We start from the raw sequence: 13,314 nt of genomic DNA on the forward strand, positions 1-13,314 counted from the left end.
AAGAGGAGAAAGCTGGGTCTCTAAAAAGTTAAAGGTATCATGGTTTTGGGTGCAGGCATGAATAGAGTTTCCAACACTCTGGTTATGTTCTCAACATGCTTGACCTCCATCCCCATTTCAGGAGGCCTTGTGGGGAAAGAGCATCTTATTGTGTCTAAGTGATGGTCTCTCCGTTCCAAAAGAATTTCTGCAACAGTATTGAGTGGAACAAGGAAGGATTAGCAAGTCCTCGGATTATCCGAGCAATAAAGATAGACTGCCATAGGCCTTTTCATTTGGAACTCAGTCTTGGTCAATATCAACATCTTAACAGCAAGTCAATAAATCCCGGTATCAACCGCGGTGGAAGAAGTGTCGATGCCTGCTGCCGGCAGCTTAGTTTATGGTGAATCAAGACCTCGAACGAGGCTTTAAATTTGCTGATGCTTTTTACTGTGGGGTTTGTCGCGGCTCACCCAGCCAGATCGATTCGCCACGTCGTGCTGGGGAAGAGGAAAAGGTTTGTGGCTCTCAGAGTATTAGCAAGTTCATTTCACGCTGATGCTGCGACAGAGGCCAGGTGAAGGTTTACAGAAGTGGCATTCATCAAGCCAGCCAGCTGGTTGCCCACAACATCCCTCAGGCTTGGAGCAGAGAGACAGGGAAGGGAGGGGCTGGCAGCTGGCAGTTCAAGAGCTGTGGCATTCCTTGGAGGTGGGGGACACGTTGTGAAAAGGGGACAGGATCTGGAGGCTCTGATGACTCCCACAGCCAGGGGAAGAGACAGAAGAGGGCAATAGCCTAGTACACTTCAGTTTCCAGGAGCTATTTGGGACTAAAGGCATTTTTCCCTTCCCAGAGAGTCTGTAGCAGACTGACTGCAAAAATGGCCCTAATTCTCCATCCTTCCTACACCACTTGCAATGTGATTTGGTATTTCTGCTCATCAAGGGGTTGAATCAACTTCCCTGATCTTTGAATCTAGGCTGCCTTGCATCTTACTCTGACCAACAGACTGCAGTCGCAGAGGTGGGCAGCAACATATCAGTTCCAAGCTGGGCCTTAAGAGGCCTCACCTATACCACTCTCCCTCTCCTTCTCCTACTCCCTCTCCCCGCCTCCCCCCCCCCCCCATCGCCATCATGAGAACAAGAAGAGCTAGCTTTCTGGAGGAGGAGAGTGTGGAGAAGTGGCAGATCTCCCCAGCTGAGGTCATTCTAGATCAATCAGCCTCCAGCCAACCTGACCACAGGTGCTAAGCCCAGCCAAGCCCAGCCTAGAGCAGCGAAGCAGGCCAGTCAATCCATAAGCCTGTAAGAAATGATTAATGGTTATTGTTTTAAGTCAGTGAGGTTTAGGGGGTGGTTCTTTTATGTAGCATTATTATGTCAATAGATAATTGATACAGGGTTCATCCAATTGTTTAAGTAACTAAAGCAATGCCTAGGGGAAATCATCTGAACTTTGGGGTTCCTGACTCTCTGAGGACCAGAGTTCTACCAACTAGTGTTAAAAACCTTAAGTTTGTACACTATACACATGCAACAAAAATCCCACAAGGCCATTCCAAGCATTCCCAAACAGATTCCAGTAAAAGGCCATACACATTCCCCCAATTTAACTTATTCTTACAGGCAAAGGTCATGATTTCCAAGACAACCAGCCTTCAGCTTTAGCTCTAGGACTCTGCTTTTCTTTCTGGACTGGATAGACAAATGTGATGGAAGATCAGAGCAAGAAAAGATAGGGAAGAAGGGAAAAGGAATAACCTGGGAAGGCTTTTTGGAAGAATTTAAGGAAGTATAATATAAATTTAAGTTATAAACTTTACAGTTTAAGCTGGGATAGGCAAACTTTTTCTGCCAAGGGGCAAATAGTAAATATTTTAGGTACTGCAGATTATATGGTCTCTGGCTCAACTACTCAGCTCTTCTGATGTAGTGCAAAAGCAGCCCTAGATAGTAAGTAAGAATGTGAGTGTCGCTGTGTCCAAATAAAACTTTATTTATGAAAAGAGGTGGTGGCCAGATTTGGCCCACAGGTTATAGTTGGTAGATCCCCATTTTAAGCCATGCTGTAGGCATCCAGTGAAAGTTAGCATAATCATGAAAGGGTTTGTAGGAGATGTAATTCTTTGGTTAAGCTTTGGTAAATGGATAGAACTTGAATATGAAGAAAGAACAGTCAAGAAGAAGGTAAAATTAACAATTTTTATGAGATATTGAAGAGACCAAGCCCCCAAGAGTTTCAAATAGAAGATTTTATATGGGGGGAAATACTTGAAATACAGCTAGTTTGAGTAAAATTACTTCATGGAAAGCCTTGATAGACAAGTAAAGAAGTTTCGATGTAAGATAAGGGAATTAGGGAGCCATTGATGAGTTGAGCTGGAAAATTATGGAACACAAATATTTTTCAAATTGCTGAGTAATTTCAAGGATTGGCCTCTAGGGCTATGTAAGTATGCAAAGCAGAGGTCCTGAGTACTGTCCCCACAGGATTAAAAACTCTCCTTTTAGAGGCTGTGAAGAAAAGGGAACACTCTACACTGTTGGTGGGAATGTAGTTTGGTGCAGCCATTATGGAAAACAGTATGGGGATCCCTCAAAAGACTAAAAATAGACTTACCACATGATCCAGCAATCCCATTCCTGGGCATACATCCAGAGGGAAACTTAATTCAAAAATATACATGCAATCAATGTTCATAGTAGCACTATTTACAATAGCCAAGACATGGAAACAACCTCAATGTCCATCGATAGATGACTGGATAAAGAAATTGTGGTATGTTTATACAATGGAATACTACTCAGTCACAAAAAAGAAAAAATAATGCCATTTGCAGCAACATGGATGGACCTGGAGATTGTCATTCTAAGTGAAGTAAGCCAGAAAGAGAAAGAAAAATACCATATGATATCACTTATATGTGGAATCTAAAAAAAAAAAAGACAAACTTATTTATAGAACAGAAAGACTCACAGATATAGAAAACAAACTTAAGGTCACTGCAGGGGAAGGAGGCGGGAAGGGATAAACTGGGAGTTCAAGATTTGCAGATACTAACTACTATGTATAAAATAGATAAACAACAAGGTTCTACTGTATAGCACAGGGAACTATAATATTCAATATCCTGTACTAACTTATGGTGAAAAATGATATGAAAATGAATATATGTATGTTCATGTATGACTAAAGCATTATGCTGTACACCAGAAATTGACACAACATTGTAAACTGACTATACTTTAGTAAAAATATATATATACAAAAAAAAAAAAACCAACTCTCCTTTTATTCTCCAGCCAACAAGGGGCATGATGCTACCCACTTTCACACAGTGGGAGTTGGGGTGCACATCACATAGAGTGCACCCAGATTCCCAGAAGATTCTAGGTGCCCATCAGGGTCTGGGCTTGGTTTCCTGAAAGCATGGGGAATTTCTGCCTTCCTGCACTCTGCAAAGGGGACTCTCCCTCCATCTCTTCTCCTGCTCTCTCCTCTGCCTCCTCTACCCCAGAGCCCTCTTGCTGCTGTGAATCGCATGTTATAACAAATGAGTTACCAAAGGCTCCAACAAGCTGCTCATCGTTATCCCCAGCAGGAGAAAAGCAGCCATGACCTGGAGCTGGGACCTTGTTAGAGTTTGTAATGAGCTGACGGGAAAATATTTCTGCCTGATTAGAATCCCTAATGAGCTGCTGACGACAGTGAGCAGAGAAAGGCCGGATATCAGCTCTCTCCCTGACCCCTCCCACATCTCTCCCTGCTCCCAAGCAGAGCTCCATGCAGGAAAGGGTTCTTTACCAGCCATTAAAACCATAAAGAACAAACACAAAGCACCCCCAGAAACTCCCTGTCCATCCCTCTTCTCCCCCTCCCTCGGAGGATAAAGCCATCTTATTCATTTTTCCATGCACACCGACTGCTGCCACCTACTAACATCCTAACGATGCCACCTGGACCATACATAATTGGTCACAGGTGCCCCATGGGTCCTGGCGAGGTCTTCACTCAGAGAGAAATGGAAAGGAGAATACAGCATCTGACCAGCCACTGGAAACATGAGGCCACAGGCCAAACTCCCACAACGACCAGTCAGAGGCAAGTCTCCAATGTAAAGAATTTTGCTCACGTTCAATTCAGAGAATATTCTGATATCCCCATTTTCCTCTAGTTGCCTGGTTTTAGAAAGCATCTGGATTAGTTCCAGAGTGAAATGATTCACCACAATGATGATTTTTTAGAAGGAAATAGAAACACAACATATTTTGGGGGTAGTTCATGGTTCAATAAAAAAATAATATTTGGGTTCAATTTGGGATTCAGGTTGTGGTAATATTCAAGTCCCTGTGTCAAAGAGACTTGAATTTTTAAAGCTTAAGAGATTTTTATCTAGTCTTGGGTTATGAATTCAAAGGAAGAGAAGATATTTTGTGGTAGTAGGAGAAGAAAGTATTCTGGGATTTGGTACAATGCCCTTGGGGTGCCTGTGAGTTCTGTCTGTGGCTATAGCCCAGTCCGGCCCCTCTACCAGGCAGGGGCAGCTCCCACGTCATTTCTAAGGGACAACACCACCAAGTTCCCTTTGCTGTGCCCACCACAGAAACAGGCTTCAGCTAAATCACGAAGCATCAGATCTTTTAGCTCCCATCAAGGAAATCACACCAGAGCCATGAGCCACAACCTTGGCTGTACCTTGGCTGTTATCTCCCAGGGAGCTTTCAAAAATGCAGATGTCAGGGTCCACCTCCAGAGATTCTGATTTAATTGGTCTGGGGTGTAGCTTGGGTGTTGGGACTTTTAAAGGTGCATCTAGAGCTGAGAGCCATTGGTCTAGAGTAATGCTTCTCAAACTTCAATGTATATATGAATAACCCAGGATCTTATTAAAATTCAGGTTCTGAGGTCTTAGATAGACCTGAGATTCTGCATTTCTAACAAGCTCCCAGGGAATGCCCATGCTGCTAGTCCTTGGGCCATTTTGAGTAGAAAGGATCTAGCATATCATCCTGAAGTGCTACTATATTTACTGGACTCTATGTTTGCCAGAACTCTGTCAATCACAATCAATAGAAATCCAACTCAAACTGGAATAATCAAAAGGAAAATGTATTGGTATAAATAAATGGGAAATCCAAGGGTGGGGCTGGATTTAGGTATGGCTATATCCAGGAGCTCAAATTATGTCACTAGGACCTTCTGTTTCTATTTTTGCTTTTCCTTGAGTTTGCTCCATTTTCTGACAGCCTCTCTCCACGTGACATCAAAGATGTTCCAAATAGTTCCAGACTTACCTCATTCCCACAGCTAATGAAGCCAAAGAAAGGAGTCTGCTGCTGTCTCCCTCATCATCCATATTGGCCCCTGAAAATGACTGATAATCTCAGCTTGGGTCATATCCCCACTTCTGAGCAGGGATGGGCAGAGCTCCGTAATAGCCTCACCTGCAACACATGTGTGGGGAATGACAGTTTCGCAAATGGAGGGATGTGGAGCAAAGTACAAAGGAGCACCACAGTCATGTGCCAGAAGCTCTTAAGCCATTCTCTGCCACCTCCTCTTCTCTTGCCATTGGTTCTCTCCCACCATTGCTCTTCTCTGCTCCTTATAAATGGGCTAAGGACCTCTCTATTCCTCACCAATCTGTCCCTTATAGATTCCTGCCAGTCAGATGCTGATGTCTTGGGTGAATGGAAGCCAAGAAGAAGGTCCTTACAACTCCAGCTTCCCTCATCTCTCCTGATGCCCAGGACCAAACAGGAAGAGGGCGAAAGAACAGACAGTACTTTAGAAATAGAAAAAACATTCAGAGATCATGTTGAATCCCTCCATTTTACAGATGAGACCATCGAGGCTCAGAGTGACTGAATAACTTGTCTAAGAGCACTCAGGCAAAGACTGGCAGAGTCACACTCTAAATTCAGGTTTTACGACTCCAGTCCAGCACTTTAACATGATATTTATGTCACCTTCACTGAGATCAGAACCAGTCTAGTGTAGGCCTTGGGCATCCTTTGGGCTTAAAAAGTATTTCTGGATAAAAAGAAGAAGTATTTGGATGGAGGTATCTCTGTGCTCTTCAGGCCACAATCACAGACAGGGTATCCAACCCCCTGCTACTGTCCCTGAAATCTCAGGAGCCAAAGCATGTGAGGTGTGCACGTCCAAAAGGGTCTCTGTGGGGCATGGGGAGAGGTAAATTCAAGCCCCCAGTGACTTTGGGTTCTGAGTACCCAGCAAGGAGGAAACACCAACAGAATATCATTCAAAAGAACTGCCCCGCCCCAACTCCTGAAAGGGACTTTCAAGCTGACAGTTTATCACCCCTTGATATTATTTATAATAATAATAACAGCTGACATACATAATATGTAATATGCAGCAGGCCTGTCCTAAGTACCTTGCATAAATTGTCATTTAATCCTCATAAAACCCCTATGAGATAGCAATGGTTATTATTCCCATTCTACAGATGAAAAAACTGAAAGTACAGAGAGGTAGGAGGAGTTAGTATCACAAATATGTCATAAATTAACTTTCAACATGTTTTCCTCTTTCAGCGGCCACTTATTTGCTCCTGAGCCACCTGGGGGACAGGAAAGGTGTTACCACCATGATTTTATAGGCAGAGTAATTTGCTGCCAGAGAAGGTGCAAGATTTACCTAAGGCTTTTACACCTGTCCTAGGGTCTGCAATCAGGCCAGCCTGCTGCCCCTGGAGGTAGCTGCTTGGGTGCACCTATGCTCTGGGCTTCCCCTCCTCCTTGGTCAAAGACCTTCCCACCTAAACTGACAGAGTTTGAGGCAAAGAGAAGCTATGTGGGTAAGAGCAATCAGGAGGGCATCATGGAAGAAGCAGAACTGGCCTGGGCTTAAAGAAGAGGGAGGATTTCGGTAAGTGAAGAGCATAAGGAAAATGATTCATTCAGTCTTTGCTAATCACCTGCTATGTACGTGAGCATAAGGCCAAAGCCTCGTGACAAAGGAGAGTATCTACACCAGGATGCAATCACGATAACAACAGCTACTGGTTACTGAGAGCTAGGCTCAGTGCAAGCACACTACTTGTGTAATTTCTCCATGTCTCACCTCAAGAGGTAGGGTGTCAGATTTCAATCTTACAGGCAAGGAGGCAGTAAATGTGGATCAGCTCATTGGAGGTCACATAGCAGCAGGGATATGCTAGAGCTGATTGGGTGCATCTCACCCTGATGGAGCATTCAGTGACAGTACCCTGGTAGCTTCAAATCGGCTGTGGTGGGAGTATTTACGCCACAGCCATGGGCAACTCCCTGGAGACCTAGCTGTTAGACATTCACCAGCACAGTGCCTTGCAGCTGGGAAGAAAGTGAACAGGCTGGGCCTTGAACCCCCGTCTCTCTCACCCCTGGTGATTTTAGCCATTGTGCTGCCTCCAGTATAGCTCAGCATAACTAAAGCCAGGCAAGCTCAGAGAGGAATAGTCTTCAAAGATAACAAACTGAGTGCCTTCAGGCCAAACATGGCATTCATTCGTAGCCTCTCTGTACCACTGTGTCTTCATCTGCAAAATGGGAATCATAATAGTATCTACCTCATTGGGTATTTGGGTGAATTGATACACATGAAGCTCTTAGAATCATACCTAGCACACGGTAAACACTATGTAACTTTTAGGTTTCATTTCTTAGGGCTGCACGGTGCTTAAAATGTTGTTTAAAGAAAAATATAAATCAGTTGCCAATATTTTTAAATCATTTTTTTTTGTGAAAGTCCAGGTATCTAGACTGTTTTTAAAAACTGTAAGATCTGACCTCACTTTACCATGTGGCAATAACCATCTGGAGCCAGATCACAGCTGCCCCCTCCCCTCTCCATGGGTGACGCCCTTTGGGGGACTGCTCTCATCTCACTTACCCTACCCCCACACGGCCCCCTGAGTTTGAGACTCCTGCTCTCGGCTTCTTAAAATACACAGATGGAAGTTACTAGGATGGATAATGTGCCAGCCACATGTTCATCTGGCAGGCTTTATACCTGCTATTACACCCACTTAAAGATGAGGGACCTCATCTCAGAGAGACTAACTGTGCCTAACTCAGTGTTGGAAGGGCGGGGATTCAGAGCCCAGGTCATCTAATTCCTAATTCAACATCCACCACTCACCTTTGTGCAAGAACCTGAACTCAGAAGCAGCTTGGGGCGCACTCACAATGTTGGGAGTGGGGTGGGGAAGGGTGCAAAAGGCCTGAGGGCTCTGCCCACCCTTCCTGACTCCCTGGACCTGATGGGCCAAGGAAGATGTGACTTTCAAGGAGTGATGCCAGATAAAATCCAGGACGCCAGTTAAATTTGAATTTCAGGTAAATTTCAGATAAATAACCAGCTTTTTTTTTTTTTTTTTAGTATGGCCTATGTATTATTTGGGACATACTTATATTTTTAAAATTCATTGACTTTTAGATAATGAATTACTTTACTATAAGGATATATAGGTATGTTCCAAATAATGCGTGAGATATATTTATACTAAAAAAATTGTTCATTTATCTGAAATTTAAATTTAACTGGATGTCCTGTGCTTTGTTGGGTAAATGCAGCAACCCTAAAAAGTCATAGTGGCCTCTGTCTGCCCAGTTGGAAGGAAGCCAGAGAGGGAAAAAGAGGAGAAGGCACCCCTCAACCCAGGGCTGTGAGGAGCTCTGGCTTCATCACCACCACTATCAGAAGTTAGAACTTTCTTTGTCTTCTCTACACTTATTTTACCAGCCAGTATGGATTTTATTTCATATTGTGGGCTAGTGTTGCCGCCTCCAAAGGTCTCCATCCAGCCCTGCTGCAGCTTCATTCTGGCGGTCAACAGGAAGCTGACCCAAGGTGTCAGAAACAGGGACTGGTCGCCAACTGACTCAGTATTTATTGTGGGTTTGTTTTGTTTTGATGCTAAATGCATCACCGGCCGGAGCCCAGGGCAGAGCACCACTCTCTGGGCCAGCTGCGACCTTGCCTGGGATGCTGCGCCCAATGACCGTGGGTGATCTGGGCTCACTCTCCAGCCCTTGCCCGCCGGTCTACGAGCCGCCGCGCTCATGCCCTGGCTGAGCTGGCACCTGCCCTCCCGGCCGCAATGATCCGCAATGATCCGCGACTGGCGGCCAGACTGAGGAGGGGGTCAGGGCAGCAGTTGGAGTGCGCCTGGCTGGGGGCACCTCCCCCATCCCTGATCCCCAGTAGGGGCAGCGCTGTGCCCCCCTCAGGCACGTGCCCAGGTGAGAAGGGCTTAGCAAGGGAACGGCAGGGACACACACACACACACACATGCACGCGCGCGGCTCTGTGCTTGGGCCCAGCCACCCCTTCTGCCAGTCTGCCCCCCTCCCCCAGTTAATGATCAGGCCCCAGGCTGTGCCAGCTGTTCTGGGTGGAAGGCGGTAGCCAGTGGAAGCAGGGAGACGTGCCAATCTCCAGTTATCGCCCTTTGCACCATTCCCCAACTACTAAAATCCCAGGCCACTGGCAAACAAGAAAGCAGATTTCTCACCAGAGGTGGGGCTGCCTTGACTTCCTACAAAGAGGCTGGGAATTGTGGCCAAGAGATGGGACAGCTGGAAGCTCAGCAGGGAGCTTGGGAGGGATGTGCAGGCAGAGAGAGGCTGCCCCACCCCTAAACTGTCAGGTTGCTTTTACTTTCAAATTTCTATCACCTCCATCCCCACCTTCACCCTCCCTGTCCAGCGACCATTCAGCTAACCTTGTTTGGTTTTCTGCTTTGCATTTCTCACTGCCTGATGTTATATATTTGTTTGTTGTCTCTCCCTCACCTGGCCCCATTCACTGCTATACACTCAGAATCTACAACAGTACCTGACACGCAGAGACTCTTCACAAGTGTGATGGATGCTGTGACGGCAACTGCCTCAGCTGAAGAGAGCTGCCTGGGCCAAGTCCCATAGGCCCTTTCCAGGTTGGCCCACATCCTTGGATGGATGGAGGTCCAGCATCCAGGCCCCAGGACAACCTTGAAGGGCAGGTCTAGGCCTGGAGCGCCCTGTTGGGTTGGCTGAGGCTGTGTGGTTCTCCCTTTGCCCACTCCTGCATCTGTTCTCTCCTTTCCAGTGGTACTGGTGCAAGGACACTCCTTCACAGCATGTTTGATAGACTCAGCCTCAGTGTCCACCCCTGGGAAGCTAGAACACAGCAGCACATATTGGTGGAATGAAAGAGGAGAGAGAGGGGAAAAAGAAAGAGTTTTGACTCTACACCATTGATCACCTTCCATGTCCCCAAAATACCTCAATCCTGCCTACTTCTCTCCCCATCCAATGCCATCACCATAATTAAAGCCACCATCCTCCCTTGTTTTAGAGTCCCATATTCCCTCTGCAGCAGACACGGTGTTGCCCACCCCAGACCCTCTGGCTTCGGCTGCAGCTGTGGTGGAGGGTTGTAGAGGAGCCAGCAGCTTCCCACGTCACGTGGCTCGTCTGCTTTCTCTAAGAGCTTCCTCCAACAGCCCAGGATCTTGCTCAGCCCAGAACAGGGCAGCCCTACAAGAATCACAGATAAATACCCATCCCCATCCCTCCGGAGAACAATGCTGAGGCCCATTCCACAAGATTCCTCAGAGGTCCCCAAAGGGATTCAGCCCTTCCCCCCATTCATTAACCCATCCTTTATTTTTCTGACTTTTCTCTTTTCTTCTCAGTTTCCCTAGTCCCTCACTTGTACTTTCCAAGTAAAACTAGTGGCACCTAAATCCTTATCTCAGTGTCTGCTTTTGGTGGAATCCACACCAGATGAGCCTCCTAACTGGCTCCTGGATTCCTACTCTTGCTGATTTGAGCTTCTGAAAGACAGCAGTGCAGAGAACTGGCCTTTCAGCTGCCTCTAGGCCACCAGGACTCTGATATGGGACTCAGTCTAGACTCTGTGTTGAGGGGCTATCACCTGAGGCATTGTGATACTAACCAAAGTCAAAAATCCTTGCCCTCCTGGAGCTGACATGCCCCCTCCTCCCCCAGCCCCTTCTCCTCCTCACACATTTGCTTGCTTCTCCTGCCTTACTCCTACTCACCACTGAAGCCTCAGCTCAAAGGCCCCACCCACAAAGTGATCTTACCTGCCCTGCTCCCTTCCCATCCACTTTCTCCCCAGTAACTGCCCTCAGAGAGCCTGTTCCTTTCTCAATACACCTGTCACCAGACTGGTGTCCTCCACCGTCATGCTCACTCCACAAGCACATGACTATGCCTTCTTCACCATCACTGTAGCCGCTGCCCTTGGCCCTGTGCCCACAATCTAGTGAATGAATAAATGAGTGAATGACCTAATGGCACCATTGTCACGAGTGCAAGGGTAAGAAGGGGAAATGAGAAACTCATCCTCTTGCATGGACTGGGAGAGATAGACGAAAAGAAAAGTGTCAGAGTCACCAGTACTGGTGACCCAGATGACCACAAATTTGGGGGTCCTAGACCATCAAGTGGCAGCAGGAATGTCCTTGGGACCCAGAGACGGTGGCAGGGTGGAGAAATAGCAAGATGCAGAAAGGCCAGGCCACCAAAACCAAACCATTTCTTCCTCTTTCATGATCTTCCCAGCCACAGAATGTCAGCAGTGGAAGGTATCCCAGAGACCATCTATTCTCTGGTTTCATAGGTGAGAAACCAAGACCCAGAGAGGCACCTCAGCCAAATAAAGATCCTAGGATTAGTGACAAGCCTCCAAACACAGAGCTCATTGCTCTTGCTTGTTAAAATCTGAGCTTCAATCTGGCCGGGTCCAGGGTGTAGACACAGCTTCCCATGCCATCGCCCTCAACCATGTGCATCTCATTGTCCTGGGAGAGACAGCTTCCAAGTATCAGCAAGCAGGGATTTGTAGGATGGTTAAACCCCTCCCTCTGTAGCCTGGCATTCTCACATTCCTGTCTCTCACCAAAGGACTGCTCTGGGAAGAACACCCAGACTCTCGCTCTCTAGAACTCGGGCTTTGGATTCCAACAGCCTCTCTCAGAGTTGAACTCTTGCCTTATTCCTGCACATTCAGGATTCAAAGAAGCTCAGTATCCACAGGATGCTCTGTGCATCCCAGATATCACTCAGACAGTCCAGGCATGTCTCCCTGATTGACACTGAACTAGGTTCTGCCCACTCATTCTGGTTTTTGTCCTAGTGACAAGCTGAATGGTAGACTGTGAATGACAACTGTCCCAACCAAAGTCTTTTTACACCGCCTTCAGTTTATTAGAAGAATGAGCAAACATACAGAAATAAATAATAGCTCACATTTACTGAAGGCTTACTATGTGCCAACAGCTATGTTAAGCACTATATTGGTCTTACTTAATACAACAGTCCTCTAGGGTAGAAATTTTTATTATCAACCTGTTCACTATGAAAAAACTGAGACTCAGTGAGGTCACGTGACTTGCCCAAGGCCACACAGCTAATAAGTGATAACCAGAATTCAAGCCCAGTGCATCTGATCTCAAGTTCTCCACTTCCTCCCTCCACCAAACCACTCATTATTTCCAGAGAGCAGGGGTCCCAGACACAAAAAGGAGGGCCAAGTGCAAGCCAAGCACCATCTCTTCAGAAGATGGCCTCCTCGAGCCGAGCAGTTATCAGAGGACAATTAGGCCTGATGATACACAGGTCAGGAGAAATGGTGACTACTGCCACATGTAACACAGAATCACCACCCTCAGATGACCTAATGCTTGTCTCTGAGCCTTGTTCTTGGGCCCAAAGCAAAATTGTGAGGCTTGGGAGCACTCAGCACCCCTTCTCTACCCCATGCCCTTTCTAGCAGCCCTACCCCACGTCCCCAACCACACACACAGACATACACACACACACAAACACACACACACACACACAAGCAACTTCATATCACACCAGGCCAGACTCCATCGTTACGTAGAGAAGTAGATAGGGAGTTAGTGATATGTTATCCTTCAAGAGCACTTACAGGTCTAAAGTGGATGTAGAAGAAGGCAGTACTTAAACAAAGGAATAGTTGGTTGTGTACCTTAGAGTGTCTCAGTCAGTTGTAAGGTAATTTGTTACTATTAACAGTGAGACTACTACAATTTGTGAGCTAGCTACTTTTTGGAAAACTAAAGTCAATATCTCCCCTAAAACAACATCACAGTCCCCTGAATTTGAAATGTATTCTTAAGTGGAGGAGAGAGGATGGCGTGACAGCTAATTCACTGGTAACTGTGTAACTCACAGCCCAGTTTGAACACGGCACAATCTAACTGAATAATTAGGATCCCTGTATTCTTAGTAGCTGTGGCATTTAGAAAATATTACAGCACTTCACTTTCTCCCAGCCAATTTT

At 46.2% G+C, this 13,314-nt stretch overlaps 1 protein-coding gene across 1 annotated transcript in view; it reads right to left on the reverse strand.

Moving 5' to 3' along the window:
• Positions 1-13,314, reverse strand: part of NRXN3 (neurexin 3) — a 1,655,134-nt gene that overhangs the window by 1,611,416 nt on the left and 30,404 nt on the right. Inside the window, exon 4 of the mRNA XM_074365185.1 lies at positions 9,832-10,154. The gene's annotated coding sequence lies outside the window, so the exon portion shown is untranslated. The remainder of the gene's footprint in view (positions 1-9,831; positions 10,155-13,314) is intronic.

Source organism: Camelus bactrianus, chromosome 6 (assembly GCF_048773025.1).
Source record: "Camelus bactrianus isolate YW-2024 breed Bactrian camel chromosome 6, ASM4877302v1, whole genome shotgun sequence".
Classification (NCBI taxonomy): Eukaryota; Metazoa; Chordata; class Mammalia; order Artiodactyla; family Camelidae; genus Camelus; species Camelus bactrianus.